This window comes from Hyperolius riggenbachi, chromosome 1 (genome assembly GCF_040937935.1).
Source record: "Hyperolius riggenbachi isolate aHypRig1 chromosome 1, aHypRig1.pri, whole genome shotgun sequence".
NCBI classification, from domain to species: Eukaryota; Metazoa; Chordata; class Amphibia; order Anura; family Hyperoliidae; genus Hyperolius; species Hyperolius riggenbachi.
Window position 1 is genome coordinate 148,834,249 of NC_090646.1, and position 21,107 is coordinate 148,855,355.

The 21,107-nt window shown below is 41.7% G+C and overlaps 1 long non-coding RNA gene across 1 annotated transcript; it reads left to right on the forward strand.

The window, feature by feature from the left end:
• Window positions 1-15,895: 15,895 nt before the first annotated feature.
• LOC137546448 (uncharacterized) lies at window positions 15,896-20,360 on the forward strand. Its single transcript, XR_011026258.1, has 3 exons — window positions 15,896-15,952; window positions 16,296-16,419; window positions 20,281-20,360. It is a non-coding gene; the product is annotated as an uncharacterized lncRNA (long non-coding RNA).
• The last annotated feature ends 747 nt before the right edge of the window (window positions 20,361-21,107 follow it).

Sequence of the window (21,107 nt, forward strand, 5' to 3'; positions counted from 1 at the left end):
ACTATATGAAATACTGCAGGAGTACAGTCCACTGGCGCTGGGCAAAGATGCAGGAAAACTTCTGAAACCAGGTACATGGAGCATGAAAATAACTAGTTGAGTGCCATGTTTTCAATTGAAAATAACTAGTTGAATGCCATGTTTCAAAGTTAAACAGATAGTTATGAGTACAGTTATAGTTGTGAAGGCAGCCACCAACATACAGTATGAGGGTAGTCAGGGCATCCAATCAGGAAACAGGTCCGCAAACAGGAGCATTTAGTGAAATGACTTCTTTATGAGACTCTGCCTAGTAATAAGTGTGTGTGAGGCAGCCCCCGACCGTTTCCAATGCATCGGTGAGAGATCTGGTTGGCTGGATTATCTTGGCTGAACGCTTGCCAACACCATTGTTCTCCCTTCTTAATCCTCCCGCTCTGTTGTGTGCCGCTTGTCTACCCTCCGTCCCCCCTCCATAGTAGCAGAACACGTTGCTAGCCTGCAGGATAGCGACACGTCTGCACAGCAGTCAACAACTACGCATGGTTAATTTTTAAAAAGTTTACAAAGTTTGTTGCTTCTGTTGGACCATCATTAATACAAACAGAATCTGAATATTCATAGCTGGTGTACAAAAAAAGGTTTGAGTCTTGTACAAGTGGAATTGCCAACAAATATAATTTTCCTTACTTTGCTTAGAAAATGAACATGGCCAAGAAAAAAATAGAAAGGCGGGTATACGCTTTTAACCCATTGGTAGCTAAATAAAGTAAAAATATATTTGGCTGCAAGGCTGAATTTGTCCTGCTGCTGGTGAAGTGTGCCTTCCACAGCCTGGCAGGCTCGGCAGGGTGTGCAGAGCGGGCAGCAGGGAGCTTTTATAGTTACCTGTCTGGACAGCTGGATAAGCTTCTTCTTCCTCCACTGTGGCGGCGATGTAACTTTGGCATGTCTTTTCAGTTCCGGACACATGATTCATGTGACCAGGATCCAGGAGACCATGTCAGCATTCCAGCGCTACCTGGTGATGGAAGAGTCTCTTCCACCACTAAGTGGCACTGTAACGCTGACACGGTCTCCTGGAACCCGATCACATGTCATATCATGTGATCAGGACTCAAAAGGCCTGTCGGAAGTTGAGAGCCACCGGTGGAGAAACAGAAGATTCTGTCCGGAGCAGGTCACTATAACTGCTCCCTGCCATTTGGCCGCAGTAGGCAGCCAAACAAGATATACCGACAGAGGTTTTCTAAATTTGAATTGCATGCTACAGTGAGTTCTGGTGACGCATACGGTGTATATATGTAATGATTATGTTCTCCAATGTTTCTTTTTGTCTATAAGTTCTTCACCAAGAAATAGACCAAGCATTTCAAGTTGGTAGAAGCCCTGAAGATCACTTCTATTGCTTCAAAAGGATTATTGGTGACCTTAAATATAACCTTTCTAGTAGTCGAGCCTCTGACTACATTGACATCCTCCCTCTCAAACCTGAAATAAACACGACTCTGCATGATGCGCAGCAGGCTCTGATCAAGGGAATCCATCAAAAAGTAAGACTTTAAAATATCCTATAGACTTCTGGGTTCACTACTCCAGATGGTCTGAGTGTTTCTGGGACAAGGGATGATCAATGAGATGCAATTAATTTCTCTTATATAGTTTATATGTGGCTTGAAATTGGACCAATCAGAATAACTTCCTGTCATTTTTTTATTGGTCAAAATTCAAGCTGCATCAGATTTATATGCAATTTAAATGCAATGAGAAATTATTTGCATCTCATTGATCATCTCTATCTGCGGCACTTAGCAAGTGCTTGTGAGATTGTTGTCAAAGCAAATTACCTCCGTTAAGAATTTTTTTCTTAATTTTACAAATTACGGGAGAACTAGATTTACGTGTAAAATGTTGTTGCTATGGATACATGCATGAAATTAGGATGTCACAATTTCTAATTCCCTTACGTTTTAGCAACCCTCACTATGGTGTTTTATGATGAAGAGGGAAGCTGCAAATATTTTCCAAACAATAGCAGAGAAAGAAAGATGACTAAATTCACTGTATAGTATTTTCTGAAGATTCTGGTCCATTTTTTCTGTAGCAAATTAGAAGACCATGTATTGTACTCCTCCTGTATCTGAAGTGTTTGATTGTAGATAGAGAACTAGCAAAGGAGAAATGGTGGTTTCATTGGGTGGAAACTGAGTCAGAAACTCATCCTTCACATTCCTGAATAACCTAGGACGAACCTAACTTTACACACAACTCATCTGAGATCATGGGCCTTGTGTATCAGAACTAGTGGATTTAGGTTTAAAGGAAAGGTTCAGGGTAACGTGGAAAAAAATAAAAATCCATATCAACTTACCCGGGGCTTCCTCCAGCCTGTGGCAGGCAGGAGGTGCCCTCGCCGCCGCTCCAGAGGCTTCCGGTCGTCTTCGGTGGCCGACCCGACCTGGCCAGGCCGGCTGCCAGGTCGGGCTCTTCTGCGCTCCACGGACGGGCTCTTCTGCGTCCCACGCGGGCGCGCTGACGTCATCGGACGTCCTCCGGGCTGGCGCGCTGACATCATCGGACGTCCTCCGGGCTGTACTGCGCAGGCGCAGAACTGCGCCTGCTCAGTACAGCCCGGAGGACGTCCGATGACGTTAGCGCGCCCGCGTGGGACGCAGAAGAGCCCGTCCGTGGAGCGCAGAAGAGCCCGACCTGGCAGCCGGCCTGGCCAGGTCGGGTCGGCCACCAAAGACGACCGGAAGCCTCTGGAGCGGCGGCGAGGGCACCTCCTGCCTGCCACGGGCTGGAGGAAGCCCCGGGTAAGTGGATATGGATTTTTATTTTTTTCAACGTTTCCCTGAACCTTCCCTTTAAGCTGTATATTATCCTGTTCTTACTATGATTAAAGAGAAATCGAGAGCCCAATATGGTGTAGTATGTCAAAATTGATTGGATAAATGAAACAGTGAGATGGTAATACTCACAAACACGGGTTACCACCTAGGTAACCACTCATTAGGCAGGTGAGGAGATTAGACCTGTCCTCACTCAGGATTAAGAAGTCGCTCTCTGTAGATAGGAAGAAAGGGGGTAGATCACCCCTCCACCCGGGGTGGACTCAAATATATTGGTAGGTGAACAGAGGCGCCAGAAGGATAAAAGTACATAACATTTTTAAACAATTGCTGGGGGGAAGTGGTGGACTCGCCTCCGTTAAAGCAGACACCAAGGACTGTAAATATATAGATATACACATTTATTGAAAATACCCCAAAGATGCAACGCGTTTCGCGGGCACAGCCCACTTCTTCAGGCAATAAGCAGGGGATAAACAACAGCAATTCAGTTATAGCAAGCAGAGCACCTCTGTGTATATCTATATATTTACAGTCCTTGGTGTCTGCTTTAATGGAGGCGAGTCCACCACTTCCTCCCAGCAATTTTTTTAAAATGTTATGTACTTTTATCCTTCTGGCGCCTCTGTTCACCTACCAATATGTTCTTACTATGAGCTCAGATTTACTGTAAACTTAAGCCAGTTCTGTAGTGACTGGGAAGGGTTATAACCAATACCAGTGTAATAGGGCCTGAGCCCACTAATGCATTTCTGTCCACTTTTCAGCAACACTTCAATATTACAGATGCTGAAAAGGGGACAGAAGCGGAGTTTACTGCGTTAGTGGGCTCAGGCCCTTAATGTTGTGTATGCCCGTGTTGGCAGGAAATTATCTCTGCTTGTAATGTAAAGGTTTATATTTAAACCTGTGGTGTCACAGGGGAAGTAAGGAAGTGAGAGTGACAGAAACACTTCCCTACCCCCATTCTACCACATTTTTTTTGCTGTCTCTGTATCTGTTGCAAAGAATTAACCAAGTCCGGTTTGACCACGTTGCAGGGGAAATTCTCCCCAGCGGGAACACCGACAGCAGTAAAAACCCAAATTGTGTTCTAACTTTTTGTCCAAAACTAGAGAAAATGATTTGGAGTTAGGCAGTGGCGTAGCAATAGGGGATGCAGAGGTAGCGACCGCATCGGGGCCCTTGGGCTAGTGGGGCTCCATAGGGCACACTCTTATCCACAGTATAAGCTCTTTATTGGTCATGTGCTTGCAATAATAACTTCTAGAGATGCTTTGAATAGTAGTAATAATTATCACACTGCTTCCCATTCCCTTCTTGCACCTCTGACACTGTGGCTGTCCTTGGTTGGTTTTGGTTATGTATAGCATGTTTGGGGGGCCCAATGCAAAACTTGCACTGGGGCCCACAGCTTCTTAGCTACGCCACTGGAGTTGGGCTTTAACTTCAGCTATTCCTCACCTGACCTGTATAGCATGTTTGGGGGGCCCAATGCAAAACTTGCACTGGGGCCCACAGCTTCTTAGCTACGCCACTGGAGTTAGGGCCCGTTCAGACTGCACGCGTTTCCAGCCGCGTTTTGGAAACACGTGCGGGAGGCCAACACGCACGACATCAGACAGTGCATAGAGTGCACCGTCTGATGTTCACACTGCATGCGTTCCAGACCTGTGCGGTCCAGGAACGCATGCTGCACGCAGATTTTACAAAAACGCGCGGCTGTCCCATTCACTTTTCAGTGATGGGATCAGCCACGCAACGCACACAAACGCGGATGGCGTGCGTTCGTACGCGTTGTGGTCCGCACGCATGGCCATCCGCATTTGTGATGTGAACCTCAGCTATTCCTGACCTTAGGAAACAGCAAAGCACACTGCAGCCTGTGTCTCTCCCATAGCTGAATGGAAACACTTTGGCTTGTTGATAGTGGTACCAGTATATAGACAGCACTATTTGTTGAATTAAAACAAACTTTAATCAAGTTCTAGGGGAATTGGCCTGCCAACTTTGTAAATAATACAGTAAGTATGTGGTTGGCACATAGTTACTGTATTACTATGTATCCCCACATACAGTATGTATAGTACCTGGATTTTACATATTCTCATAGTTTGCTCCTATAATCCAGAATCACATTGGCAGTGGCGTAGCTGAGGCGCTGTGGGCCCCGATGCAAGTTTTACAATGGGGCCCCCAAGTACTCTATACATAACAATTGATACGGCGCACCAAAACCTGCCAATGGCAACTACAGTGTCAGAGGTGCAAGAAGGGGATGGGGAGCAGTTTGTTAATGATTACCACTATTTAAAGTATCTATAGAAGTGGTTATTATGAGCACAGGACCAATAGAGAGCTAATACTGTAGTTGAGGAAGGGCCCTTCGGGGCCCCTCTGGACCAAGGGCCCCGATGCGGCCGCTACCTCTGCAACCCCTATTGCTACGCCCCTGCACATTGGTTGTAAAGATCCCCAACTGTCAGAATAGATTGAGTTGCAAATTGTATAAAAAATAAAAACCCGGGGCAATGTACTACACATTATATGTTTAACACTTCTGTGCTTGCATTCTCTGATTTGTTAAACGCAGGCAAGTCACTGTGCCATGACCAGTAATTCTGTAGAAAGTTCCTTTATTATCACTTTGAAATCAATTCACTTGTACCTTCCTAAGTGGCATTTTATTGTCATTTTTCAGTTTTGTAACTTCAGCACATAGTATGGTTTACATGTGTGTGTATATATCTCATAGATGTCACTGCTGTGTTTTCTTGTCTTTAATATCTTCTATACAGTTATCTGAATTATATGTAAAAAGGCCTTTGACATGGTTCCCCACAAAAGTCTGGTGCAAAAGTTGAGGATGCAAGGAATGGAGAAGAGTCTGTGTGCATGGATAGGGAACTGGCTAATGGACAGAAAACAAAGAGTTGTGGTCAATGGATCACATGGAGACTGTTAGCAGTGGGGTCCCACAGGGGTCTGTACTGGGTCCAGTGCTCTTCAATTTATTTATTAATGACCTAGTAGATACCGTAGAAAGCAATGTTGCTATTTTTGCAGATGATACAAAATTGTGCAGTATCATCAACTCTCAGGAAGATAGGGACATATTGCAACAGGATCTGGATAGGATGGCTATATGGGCACATAAATGGCAGATTAAATTCAATGTTGAAAAATGTAAAGTCATGCATTTTGTTCATACCAATAGTCTAGCACCATACAAAATTATTGGGATACAGTTGGGGACATCAAACTTGGAGAAGGACTTAGGAGTACTCATCGACAACAAGTTAAATAATCGTATTCAATGCCAACCTGCTGCAGCTAAAGCTAATCAAATTTTAGGATGCATTAAAAGGGAAATAAAAACTTGAGATGCTAGCATAATATTGCCTGTTTAACGCTCTAGTAAGGCCACATCTGGAATATGGAATTCAGTTCTGGGCACCACATTACAGGAAAGATATTGCAGTTTTAGAGCAGGTGCAGAGACGAGCAACAAAATTGATACGTGGGACGGAAGGTCTCACTTACCAAGAAAGGTTAGATAAACTGGGTTTATTTAGTCTAGAGAAAAGACGCCTTAGAGGGGATCTAACTAACATATGTATAAATACATCAGAGGCCAATATAAAAGCTTGGCAGATGTGCTCTTTGTCCCTAGGCCTTCTCAAAGGACTAGAGGACATGATCTGCGCATGGAGGAAAAAATGTTTTAGCCATTTATTTAGGAAAGGGTTCTTTACAGTAAGAGTGATTAAGATGTGGAATGCATTGCCACAAGAAGTAGTTATGGCTAATTCTATACCTGCATTTAAAGGGGGCTTAGATGCTTTCCTTGCATTGAAAGACATCCATGGCTACAATTACTAGGTAATGCCCAGTGATGTTGATCCAGGGATTTTATCTGATTGCCATCTGTAGTCGGGAAGGAATTTTTTCTCTTTTGGGGCTAATTGGACCATGCCTTGTAAAGGTTTTTCGCCTTCCTCTGGATCAACAGGGATATGTGAGGGAGCAGGCTGGTGTTGTACTTTGTTCTCTGGTTGAACTAGATGGACGTATGTCTTTTTTCAACCCAAATAACTATGTAACTATATGTAACTATGAATTGATGGCAATGGATTTTATACTATATGAATAAAGTTGTTTTTTAAACAATGTACAACTAAAATTTTCTTACAGTTTTCGGGTCCCTATCTTATCACACTAGTTGAGCCTCCATCCATAATTTTGATATAGATTTTTTTTTATGTATCTGTAGTAAGGTATGTGATATAGATATATTTTTAAAGCTAACTTGAAGTGAAAATAATCTGATGTAATGAAACCCCTGTATCTATTATCTATAGTCCTAATCTTAAATAAAGCTTTCCTGAAATTAAAAAGTCATATTTTGAATTTAAAAGTTAAAAATCCATGTTTAAAGTTATATTGCGCTATATAATATGTTTTTTCTACATGAATATGGGAAATGAGTGAAGTAAGATTTACGTATTAATAACAATGTCTAATTGTATGTTTCAGTTACGCCACACAAATATCTATGAGTATAACGTCAGCTGGGGATGGGATGGCATAAATCCTGTTAGTAACAGATCTCACGCTTATTACCTGGAACGCCTATGTAACGACTTCCAGAGAACGGTCATTGCTCATTTCAACAGGTCAGTTGTATGAAACCCCCATAAAGGGTGATTTTGTACCTATTGCCTACAATGATCAACGTTGCAATGAATTCCTAGTTGGGAATATGAGAAGCCCAAAACTGCAGAGGTAGAACAACAGGGGATCCAGAAGTTGTGAATGCTTCAGGGCCCATGGACGAGAGGGGGCCCATTTGGTTCCCTCTTTTAACTATTACATTAACTCTTCGTTATTGATGCAGTGGTAATGACCACTTCTGTTCTTCCTTTGAATAGAGGTAATCATTAGCAATTTGTTCCTCTCCCCTGCTTACATATTACACTTTCTGTATAAGAAAAAAGCAGTAGGCGTAGCAGTTTACTTGCAAATAGTGTGTGTCAATCGAAATTCATAAACAGACATCCAAAACACTTCAATGATCAAATCAGTGTAGCATGGGTGTAATACTAAGCATCGCTTACGTGTCCAGCAACAGGCAGAGTGCGCAGTGTTGGAGGTAAGTGTCAGGCACTAGGTGGAGGAGCGACAGCCGTTTCGCGTCGGTGTGGTGCACTGCATCTGAGAGAATCGCAGAGCATGTGGGGGAGGGGCCTTACTTGTAAAAGGTCATTATGGAAAATGATCCTGAATTTTCTCAGGCCTAGTTCACACTACAAATTGCAAGTGTTGAGCTATTTTGTAAGCACTTTTCTGAGCGATTCTGTGGGCGTTTTTTGTGCGATTTGCATTTTTATCAAGCACTTTTGTAAGCGATTTTAGTTGTGTGATTAGCGATTTTCTGTGTGCAGACTAGACAAGACAAGACAAATAACATTTATATTGCGCTTTTCTCCTGGCAGACTCAAAGCGCCAGAGCTGCAGCCACTAGGGCGCGCTCTTTAGACAGTAGCAGTGTTAGGGAGACTTGCTCAATGTCTCCTACTGAATTAGTGCTGGCTTACTGAACAGGCAGAGCTGAGATTCGAACCCTGGTCTCCTGTGTCAGAGACTAGAGTAAGTGCACTCTTTAACCTGGAACTGAATATCTTTAATGTATATTTTTTTTTATGCAAAAGCGCTCACAAAATGCCTAGTGCTTTTTAAAGTGACTTGCGATTTTCTATTTGCTATATCTTCCATTGAAGCACAATTGCTCAGAAAATGGTGCAGGACCCGCGTTTGCAATTGGAAAGAAAGCTCATCACTCAGGGGCGTAGCAATAGGGGTTGCAGAGGTAGCGACCGCATCGGGGCCCTTGGGCCAGAGGGGCCCCGAAGGGCCCTGCCTCAATTACAGTATTAGCTCTCTATGGGTCCTGTGCTCATAATAATCACTTCTATAGATACTTTGAATAGTGGTAATCATTAACAAGCTGTTCCCCGTCCCCTTCTTGCACCTCTGACACTGTAGTTGCCATTGGCAGGTTTTGGTGCGCCGTATCAATTGTTATGTATAAAGTGCTTGGGGGGCCCCATTGTAAAACTTGCATCGGGGCCCATAGCTCCTTAGCTACGCCACTGTCATCACTCATGTGAGAACACTCACATTGGTTTACTTTACACAAGCGCTTTTAAAGCGCTTTTTAAAACGCTAATGCTTTTTAAAAAGCTCAAAGCGCTCATAGTGTGAACAATCCCTTACTGTGTTTTAAATCAAAGGCAACGTTGAGCTTCCAAAAAATGTTTTATATATTAGATAATTGCTGCTCAATTGAGTGACAGTCTAATAGCTGTGCAAGCATCTCTCTCCTCATGAACTAGTTTGTTTAGAGACTTGCAACTGTCTGTGCTTCTGTGGATGCGTGGATTTATTGTGTGGTCATGTTTAAATGATGTGCACTGTATAAAATTTTAGTATTGACAATGGAAATAACTTAACTCTTCTCTCACACAGAACCCTCCCTCCTAAATTGAACCAGCCCATCTGCCGCAAAGCTGCAATATGTGGCAAGGAAGGTTAATTTCGGCACTGTGTGGAGCCTGGTTAGCGGCAGGGACACTACATTTTGGCGCAAAATAGCATTGCGGGCGCAGGGGCTTGCAGAAAAGCTCATTGCAGCATTGCATACCGGGCACATTTCTGAAATGTAGTTTCACTGCCACTATTCAGGTGCCTCCCGGAACAGAAATTTACCTTCCTTGCTGCATATCGCGGCCATTATAAAAGCTGCAATTTGTGGCAAAAAAGGTACATTTTGGGAGCCACCGTGCGCCCAAATTTCCTTCCTTTGATGCAAATCGCGGCTTTTACAATGAACACCTATGGCGGCATATTTTTTTTTCCATAAGGGCTCTGATCAATAACATGCCTGAACATAATAACTGCAGGTAACATTATTTGTTCTTTGTTGCTTAGAATGACAAATGAGCCCAGCTTGCTAGAGAAGACTTCTAAAAGAAAGGAAATCTTCAGATATCAGAGGAATGAAGAGATTCTACATCATGCCCAGTGCTGCCATACTCTGTGAGTTCTGTGTTTCTGTGCCAAGGATGGTCTCAGGATGTGCATAATATATACATACCCCCTGGTCCTGGTTTGTAGCCCCTCTAAACTGTAAGATGAACAAGGCAAACAGAGTAACATGTTATCCCAGCACTGTGCACGTTGTGTATATAATGCAAGTTGTGCTATCTGCGCAATGCTTTTTATGCAGTTCACGTTATGTCTAGTAAATTTTATACATCAAAGGTCAGCGCAGGTTTAGAAAGTCATTGTATGTAGGGAATGATAAATTCTTCACCACAATATATCAAATGCTCAGAGGTAGGTATCTGCCAAACATCAAAACTAGAAAAGGCTTACCAGCTCCCAACAACCCACATTACAAGGTTGTAAAATGGCTCAGGTCACAGATGACGTCCAGGGAGCATCAGCTGTCGTGAAGATCCAGTGGGCATCCGTATGGAGGTAAAGTTTCAGGAATTTATATAGGAAAACAAAAACGGCAATATCTAAGCGTAACCCATTTATTTAGATAAAAATTCATTTAAAAGGCAGTAGATATAAAAACAATAACTTACATACGGGTCCCATAAACTGGGAACCCCGGAAGATTAGCGCGCATGTAATGGTCAATCGTAGATCAATAGACAATGGTGCCGCCTGTTACCTTTCCTTGGGAAGGTAACAGGGTTCCCAGTTTATGGGCCCCGTATGTGAGTTATTGTTTTTATATCTACTGCCTTTTAAAGAAATTGTATCTAAATAAACGGGTTACGTTTAGATATTGCCGTTTTTGTTTTCCTATATAAATTCCTGAAACTTTACCTCCATACGGATGTCCACTGGATCTTCACGACAGCTGATGTTCCCTGGACGTTATCTGTGACCTGAGCCATTTTACAACCTTATAATGTGGGTTGTTGAGAGCTGGTAAGCCTTTCCTAGTTTTTGATGTTTGGCGGATACCTACCTCTGAGCATTTGATGTATTGTGGTGAAGAATTTATCATTCCCTACATACAATGACTTTCTAAACCTGCGCTGACCTTTGATATATAGCTGACTTCTGAACTTTTGGACATTGTTCTTCTCAGCGGCGGTTCCATTGTCCCTTGGCGACGATATACTGTATATTCCTGCGTACAAGACTACTTTTTAACCCTTGAAAATCTTCTGAAAAGTTGGGGGTCGTCTTATATGACGGGTGTCATTGATGCCGGGTGATACGCCCTATCCTGTTACCGCCTCTCCCTGCTGAGGGAGCGCAATCTATTCTTCCATACCGCTCTGATAAACAGGTAGACCAGTCTACTTAAAGGGACTCCAAGCTCATCCAAAAAAATAAAAGTTGTACTCACCCGGGGCTTTTTCCAGCCCAGTGCTGGTCGGGAGGTCCCACGACGGCGTCCTGGCTCCTCTCCTCCCCGCTCCGGAATGGCTGACCGGCCGCAGCCCGGGCGACACTAGGCCGAGTGTCGGGCTGCTCCTTCCGCGTATGACGCGGCTGACATCACACGCCGGCCGTCTCGCGTCGTCACGGCGGCCGGCGTGAAAGTACTGCGCATGCGCGATTAAAGCGCGCATGCGCGGTACTACCACTACCGCCGTGATGACGCGAGACGGCCGGTGTGTGATGTCAGCTGCGTCATACGCGGAAGGAGCAGCCCGACACTCGACCGAGTGTTGCCCGGGCTGCGGCCGGTCAGCCATTCCGGAGCGGGGAGAAGGAGAGGAGCCAGGACGCCGTCGTGGGACCTCCCGACCAGCACTGGGCTGGAAAAAGCCCCGGGTGAGTACAACTTTTATTTTTTAGATGAGCTCGGAGTCCCTTTAAGGAGAGTTGACCAATGCAACAAGTCAATTGACTATATACTGTTATATACTGGGTACGACATACAGTACATGATTTTTTTTATTTTAATTTGGTGTGGGTTGGAAGAGGGGTAGTCTTATACGGCGAGTATATACCAAACTCTGTATTTTAACTGGAAAAGTTGGGGGGTCGTCTTATACACCCAGTCATCTTATACACCGGAATATACGGTATTTGCTATTATATAGTAAATTTTATATGTGCTCTCTGTCTGCACATGTAAATGTTACTGATGTTTTGTGCATATCCCCCATGCATCTAAATGAGGAGGTGGGGCTTTGAATTCGACAAAAAGTAGAGGTGAGAACTTTAAAGACCACGGTCCATATGCAATTAACTCTTTCTCCTGAGTTTTCTCCTATGAGATAAGCTACAAAAGGGATTTTTCAGTTTCAGATGTTCAGTTGTCATAGATAATAGTTATTATATAAATAATTATATAGAACACTCTCCGGCGCTGGAAATGGTTACTATTCTACAAGCTGCGTGTTGCGTGGAGGGATTCCCCAACCCTCAAAATTGTACTAGAAGATTATATAAATCACTAACACGCGCTAGTCAAATTTCAACACTTTATTAGAATTAAAATTAAAATGTTATATCCTCAATCGTTACCCACACACACTTGTATTCCACATCCACACTCTCGAGAGGCCTCTCCACTTGCTACACCCTCCTAATCTATCCTCCTTTATAAAATTAATTGGATATATGCTTCCTAAAAAAGTAATTAATTGCGTAATGGATCTTCCGTTTTAATCCCTTTAAAATTGTGTCGCCACTTATTTGCAAAAATGGAGGGAAAGAAAAAGCGTTGCTCCACTCTTAATTTTGCAAAAAATAGTGAATGTCACTTTTTAAAAGCTGGCGATATGGTTAAGACTCACAGTTTCCTTTTTGGCAAGTTCATCATTTCTTTAGAGCAAAAAATGGAAGGGGGCAAAAAGCATTGCTTCACTCTTAGTTTGCAAAAAATATACAATGTCACTTTTTAAAGCTGGCGTTGTAGTCACAAACTCACAGTTTCCTTTTTGGCAAGTGCATCACTTCTTTAGGGAGTTCCGTCTATTATCTCCCCCGTGTGCAGTCAGCTTCTGTGCCGCTCCGATCATCCAGGGTTATCCCCTTCTGCCCGCCGCTTACCAGATAGACGTTATTGGACAGCCTACGTCACTTCCACCTAGGTCACCGGAAGTCCGCTCGCTCCGTTCTTCCCGTCTTCTGTTTGCTGGCTTGTACTACTATGGGTGACGTCACCTCTCTAAGCTGTTTGGTACTTTGCTGGCGGTTGCTGCGCGCTAGCAGTACACCATTCCCAATGCTTATGTAGATTTGTATGGGCATTCAGTTAGCTTGAATAATCACCTCTACGCGTTTCAGCCGATTTAGCCGTCGGCCTTCTTCAGGAGGATTCAAGAGTAAAGAGCGATTAGATCCACCATATTTATAGCTGATTTGGCCACACACTTGGTCCGCCCCCCCATTTCCAGGAAATAATTTCAAACATCTAGTATCCGACGCCATCTTCTTGTAGTCCATAGTCCATAAAGTGACCACTTTCCATTTGCATATCTTTCCCTCATTCAATAATCTACAGTAGAACATATAATATTCCTTGCTGCCTATTGTTCCCCTCCTAATGTCATCACCATACCAGTTTGTTACAAAAAATGAAATAAAAAATGTAATAAAAAATATAAAATAAAATAGTTAAAAAATGCAAACAATTCCATTTCACTGTTGAGACCATTAGGGATTAATGTCCCCAACTGATAGATCCATTTGGATTCATTTCTGGACATCTTCTGAATATAGTCCCCCCCTCTTTTCCCATGACTTATAACCTCCAATCCAAAGAATATAGTCCCCTTCAAACTCCCCCCATGCACTTCTTTATAATGTTTTGACAGTGGATGTGCGTCGCTTTTCTTTTCGATTTTATTAAAATGCTCTGCAATCCTACTATGTAGCATTCTTTTCGTCCTCCCAACATACAACTTCAAACAGGGGCATTGAATACAGTAAATTACCCCGCATGTGGTGCAGGTTATCTGATCTTTAATCCTGTATTTCACTGCATCCTGCCCCTCAATCTCTATTACTCTTCCTGGATTACTCGTTCTCCTGCAATTGATGCAGATGCCGCATCTCTGGAAACCTATCCTTCTCCCCCTCCCCCCGATCTCATCCCCATCTCCCTTATGTTCATTGGCTGCAGTAGCTATTGACAGCCCGATATTTGGAGCTCTCTTAAAAACAACTTTAGGGATTTCAGGTAACAGTTCCCCCAGGATCTTGTCCTGTTTTAGTACATCCCAGTGTCTACTGACAATATTCTTTACACTTTTTGATTGTGCACTATATTGTAGTGTAAGACTGAAATCGTTTGTGTCCCAATCTTGTTTTATTGTGGGCATCAGTAATTCGCCACGATCTCTCAGTCTTACCTTCTCTCTAGACTGCTCCACCTTCTCCAGTGGGTAGCCTTTCTCCAGAAGGCAGTTCCCCAGTCTATCCGCCTCCAGATCATAATCTTCTATATTGGAGCAGTTGCGGCGTAGCCTGGTGAACTGCCCCCTGGGAATTTCATTAAGCCATCTTGGTAGGTGGCAACTTGTATATAGTATATAGCTGTTCACGTCCACAGCTTTTTGAAAAGTCCTTGTATTCAAGGATTCCATATCAATATATATCTCTAAATCCAAAAAATGTATCTTCTCTTTACTAAGAGTGTGGATGTGGAATACAAGTGTGTGTGGGTAACGATTGAGGATATAACATTTTAATTTTAATTCTAATAAAGTGTTGAAATTTGACTAGCGCGTGTTAGTGATTTATATATTATATAAATAAATCAACATGATTAGCATCAAAGTTTGCCTTGTAATGTTCTTGTTATGTTCTGGGTAAGAAGGCTGAAGGGTAGCAGAGAACCTAATGGACACAGGGAATGGTGGCTGAATTTACTTCATGAATGTTCTTCTCTGCATGATAGTATGATGGCTGCACTTATTCTACTGGGAGAATGGAGGCATGATAGGCACACTTGGTTAGAATGGGGGAAGTAGTGTTAGCTGTAATTGTGGGGGGAGGGGGGCAATGATCCTCTACTTGTTATGGGGAGGTGTTTCTTTGTGGCTGCACTTGATAAGGCTTTAGTACACAGTCCTAGATTTTTAACAGTTAGTCAATATGAATAGGGAAATATTTTATTTTTTATTTATTTTATGTATTTAAGTATTTTAATAGCAGCGACATATTATGCAGCGCTGTACAGAGTATATTGTCTTGTCACTAACTGTCCCTTAGAGGGGCTCACAATCTAGTCCCTACCGTAGTCATATGTCTATGTATGTATCGTGCATGTATCAAATAGTCTAGGGCTAAATTAAGGGAAGCCAATTAACTTATCTGTCATTACTCACCCATTTTTCATATTTATAGAAGCCGTTCTAAAAAATTATCTTTGGAAAAGTCAGTCATATGCCCCAAAGATCATCCAAGGAAGCAAGGAGTGGGCAGCAGAGTGGGTATTCCCCAGGTAGCAAACAGCTCTCACTACCCATTTCCTTCTTATGCTGCTGAGAGAAATACTCTCTGTGACCAGCACTGCAGCTCAGATTTTTTTCTTTGAATCACTATGAAACTCTGCTGTAGCTGTTGTGCTGGCCATGGATATGGTTCTAGCACTTCTATGAGGAGACGGTAATGGTGATAGTGCTTGCTGTGCCTTGTTTTGGAGGAGAGGGGTAACAGTGGCCATGCTTGTTTTGGGGTAACACTGGCCATGCTTGGTTGCACTTATATGAACCTGGGACGCTGATGGTTGCATATTGGTGGGGTGAGGGTGTAAATTGTAATTATGCCACAATATAGCTATAAACACTAGGGAATTCTATCCCGTTGGAGGTTGTATTTATTGCTGTGTTTGTGTTTTGGAAGGACTTATCATTTTTTTATTGCTTAACATTTGGAAGGACTTATAACTACTTAACATTTACCCTGTGCCACAGTGTCAGCAGCTTCCTAGGCCGGCAGCCATTTCTGACGCATCTACAGGACTGTGTGAAATCTTGTGATAGACATCTCCTGGTCATTCATGGACAGGATGGAAGTGGCAAGAGTGCTCTCATAGCCAAACTGGCTGTATCAGCAACACAGTGGATCACTGGGTGAGTTTCCTGTACTTTAGTCTCAGAGACACTGTGATGAAAACTTGCATAGTGTTTCCCTTTGTTGTAGAGCTCTCAATTATTGAGGAAGACAGTTTAGACTTCAATATGTAGTGATCTATGGCAACCGGTCAGAAATATTTAATTGGAATTATTACAGTCCATTCAACATCTCATTGGTTGTTGTGGGCGGCAAAATATTACATATTGCTACTGCTCATTGGACTGTACTAATGAACAAGCCACATGTCTCCTTTATCTGGTAACCTACCCACCATCCTCTGCTTCAGGAAGTCATTGTCTTCAATGCTGAGCTGTACCCCTATTTCCTTTGGCTATACAGGGACCTCAGAGTTGTGACTCGATTCATAGGAGCCACCGGGGAAAGCAGAAACATCCGCCTCTTACTGCAAAGTCTGTGTTATCAGATTGCTGAAATTTACAACCTGTCAACGTATTTTTCAGAGGTACTCCTTACACATTTACATTCACCTTTGTCATGTATAAGTTGCTTTAAATGTTTAAATAAACAGTGCTTTAATTTGTCCCCACAGAAAAGTACTATCCTGCGCGTCGAGTCATATCCAAAGGGAAACGTGAAGAAATATGCATACCTCCTTACTTTTTGAGTTAAGAAAGCGGAACACTTTAAAACACACTCCTGCCACACCTCTAGCCACGCCCCCACGACACCCTTTCCCATGCATATCACAAAGAATTCAGAATCATTTATCATTCAAACCACACTTGTCCTTCCTATCATCATTCTACTTATTTTCAAATGTTAAATTTAAGAAAAACTATCAATTTAAATGATGGGAATTAAGTTTTAAGTCACGTAAACACACTTTTCAAAAGGAAGAGGGACAGAAGGATTTGGTTCCCAAAGAGGGACAGGTGGGAGCTATGAATATGGTCACTTCTTCCACCAGTCTAACAGCAGCCATGGAGACAGATGGTCACTTCTCATAACAGTTGTTCTCCTGCAAATAGAGTTCATGGAGACGCACATAACCGATTTGTACTTCTCTGATTGGCCCACCACAATAATGTCTTACTTTAGCTTCCAATGTAGGCAGATTGTGACTTGCAAATCAGAATATAAAGAATCAATCATCTGCCAAATTGATCATGAGCTTTTCCATGGAAGAATTCTCCTTGGACAGTTGATCCTCTGTAGTCATAGATGAAGATCCTGCAGAGAAGCTTTCTTGTATCCATTGTGTGCTTCTTGAATACACTGATTGACATACTGTACCTACCTCTCATGAGCATTCCTATGGATGGTGACATCACTTTTTTTTAGGGACAAAAGGGAACTCCACCCTACTTAATTGGTTTATTTGGAACACAGGCTGAATACTGATTCCTGTAGTATTTTAGTACTTTAGTCCCTTATTTACCATACTGCATAGATAAAACTCCCTCGTTCCTGAGCTTCAGTGCTGTGCTGATGTTCATCAGCCAAAGAGTAGGAGAGAAAAATTATAGTAGGAGAGACAAACTGTCCCCCTCTTCTCCTGGATCCTATAACAGCTACTATTGCTGCCCTGGATATAGTTACACACCTGTTATAACTCTTCTCACAAGAGTAAGTGAGAATGAGATATGCTTTAGCCACCCATAAAATCCCTAGTTTTAAAAGAAAGCTTTTAGTTTGGTTTTAATTAATTTGGTGGAATCACTTTCATTTGTATGCCAAATATGTCCAAAAGGATGAAAAAAATGAAAATACACTTAGGGCCTGAGGACACTAGCGTGTTTCTGACCTTACTTTTCAGCCAAACATCAACACATTACAGATTGATTCAGGTTGCTGAAAAACAGACAGAAACATATTAGTGTGTTCAGGACATAAGGGTATGTTAACACTTTTTTAGACACCATTTGAATTTGTATGTGAATTTATGTACCTATTTGTCTACAGCAATAAAGCTTAATAAATATAGACAATGCACGCAGTGTCTGACATGGTGGAACGATCTGAATTACAGAATATAACTTGAATGAAAAATCACATGTAATGTGAACTGCTGTGAACAATCCACTGGTTATGTGTGTTCGTGTGTGGTGTTGTATGTTTCATAAAAACATGCACAAACTAGATGGTAGTGTTATATATAATCACATGATCATGATCAGCACTGGGTAAAAAAATAACTATATAAATGAACAGTCTTACTACTCTGAGCAGCTAATTGATGGGAAGTGCAAAGATGAATACTCTAGATGTTTTGGGGCACCAGAGAAAATAGCAATCAATGTACAAAGCTACAAAGGCTTGCTGCAAATAAAAAGGGATTTTTCGTAATGTCAGACTAAAATATAAATGATGTAGTGCTCATACATATCACATACTCTTTTTTTTTGTACTTGAAATTACACTTAAAGGGACTCCGAGCAGTGCAGAAACTATGGAAAGATGCATACCATTTTGAAGCTCTCTTTCTCCTCTTTCCAACAATATATAAACCGCCGCCCTACACCTTTTAGTTTTCGCTATTTTCGTGATCAAAATCGCAGTCGCTGCAATTTTGATCGCGAAAATATCAAAAACTAAAAGGCGAAGGGCGGCGGTTTATGTGTTGTTGGAAAGAGGAGAAAGACAGCTTCAAAATGGTATGCATTTCCATAGTTACTTGTATTACACAGGACGACTTTTCCCCAAAGTCAGCAGCTAAATGGAGCTGCCGACTTTGGGGAAAAGTCGTCCTGTGTAATACAAGTAACTATGGAAAGATGCATACCATTTTGAAGCCCTCTTTCTCCTCTTTCCAACGACACATAAACCACCGCCCTATGCCTTTTAGTTTTTGTTATTTTCGCGTTTGCCGCAATTTTGATCGGGAAAATAGCAAAAATTAAAAGGCGTAGGGCGGCGGTTTATATATCGTTGGAAAGAGGAGAAAGAGAGCTTCAAAATGGTATGCATCTTAGTTTCTGCACTGCTCAGAGTCCCTCTAATAAAATTGGATTTTTACCAAACTAATTCGACTAGAATCTACACTTTGTTGTTCCAAAAGAAACACTGTAATTTCTACAGTGTAACTTCATCAGTTGCAGTAAGGTTACACCTTGTAGCACAAGACAAGTTATATAAGATATTTCAAACCTACCTATTTTTGGTGGGTGATATACAATAATATGTACATTGGTATTGCTGTCAATGACAATTTGTAAGTTTACAAAGTAATAAGATAAGTATATTACTGTTATTGTACAAGAATACCTCAGTAAGAACTGTGAAAAGTAATTTTCAGCTGTTTAGTATAGTTTAGTTTAGTTTAGTTTAGTTTAGTTTAGAATTAGTTTAATTATATTAGTTAAGTCATAACATTAATATCTGAATAATTAATTGGAATTGGGAAAGCAAGACGTATACCAAAATATCTACATATACTCTATGTAGCCCAACTCGATGTAGTTTAACAGCTAAGTGAGATAGCAGTGATCCTGTGGGGACGGCAAGTATATAGGAATAATACTTAAAGAGGATGCGTCCTCTGGAGTCTCTGTAGGGAGGATTTAAGACCCCCATTCTCCAGAGGTACTGCTCCTACTAAACCTTAATTAACAATACATTTTAGGAATTCGTTAGAATGTAACTAACAGGATCACTGTTTAAAATAACAAAAATGACATTTAGGTTATTTTGGAAAGATAGGTGCTATTAGGCCTACAAAGATAAATAAACAATCCTTTCTTTAAAAATTTATGGTTTAAAATTGATTTAAACATTTTTTTTCTTGAAATTTGCACTATTTGCATATTTACGCGCTATTTACGTGGTTTTTATGCGTTTACTAGGCGTTTTCTGTGCGTTTAGCGATTTTTGCGCGTTATCGCGCGTTTAAGTGGCGTTTGACGCGTTTTTTACGTGCTTACGCGTTATTATGCGTAAAACCTCATTGGGTTGCACTCATGTGTATTTTTGTGCGTATTCTTGCGTGTAGAGATGCACATATTTAACCTTTTAAGAACTAAATAGCAACAAGTATACTAAACTCAGCAATCATCTTAAGAGATACTAGCCATTGATTTATAAGGGAAAGTTATTATACACTGTTTATGTATAACTGAAACTGAATGTATATTTGAAAAATCAACAGTATATTTCTCATTGGACTGCTGTAATGTAAAAAGTAAGTTTATTTTTATATTGTTTTAATATGTCTTGGCATATTGTTAAAATTTTTTGGAAATTCCAATAAAAAATATTGAAAAAGACAATTTGTAAGTTTTTATCACAAAGTGGAAAAATACAGACATAAGGTTTGAAAACTATCTAGGATAGCTAGATCTAAAGCTTATTTATTTCTTTTTTACAGGATGTTAAAGGCCTGATAAATGAGTTTTCAACAATGCTGGAGTTTGCCAATCAGAGTAGACCTCTAATGATCATCCTGGATGGGATGGACATGTTGTCGGAAAATGAAGCCAAATTTTCCTGGCTTCCTGCTGAGCTGCCTCCACACGTCTATTTCATTGTGTCTGTGCTCAGTGAGTCTGACTGCGCCTCTCTCAGACACCTGCAGGTATGTCTCAAGAGAACAATATGCAGGCTGCCATTATTAGCATCTCTTATTTTTGAAGACCAAGAATGTTGTACAGTGTTTATAACAAATCATAGGGGGTTAAAATGACAGGCATGCATAACACTTACAAGTCATGACACAGGTGGGGAGGAGGAGCCTGCTTATACAAGGTTTCAATACATTGCCATGGTTGGTCCTAACCAGAAACGCTGCTTGCCTGTCTCTGATATTGAACCTTTTTTCATTTACTTACTTCTTTGGCACTACAGCCTTTGGCCACATTCACAATACCTGTTCAGGCAGGTCTATCAGCTCCTCACTCCACCTTCTCACTCTAAGGCCTCGATTCATAAACAGCAGTGCGATAAAAAAAATCTTGTCGGGAAAATACCGCACTCGGTATTTTCCCGGTCTGTGTGCTAATTCATAGAGATTTCCCCAGCTGCCCTTGGAGGTCGGTAAATTACCGCAGCCCATTGAGCGGTAGAGTAGAGCAGTGTTCCGATTCCCTTTTTGCCCTGCAGAAATGAATCACACACGGCTCTCTCTGGCTCTTTCTACTGATGACTCAGACAGATGAGTCACACAGTCTTTCCCTGCCTGCAGAAATTACTCACACA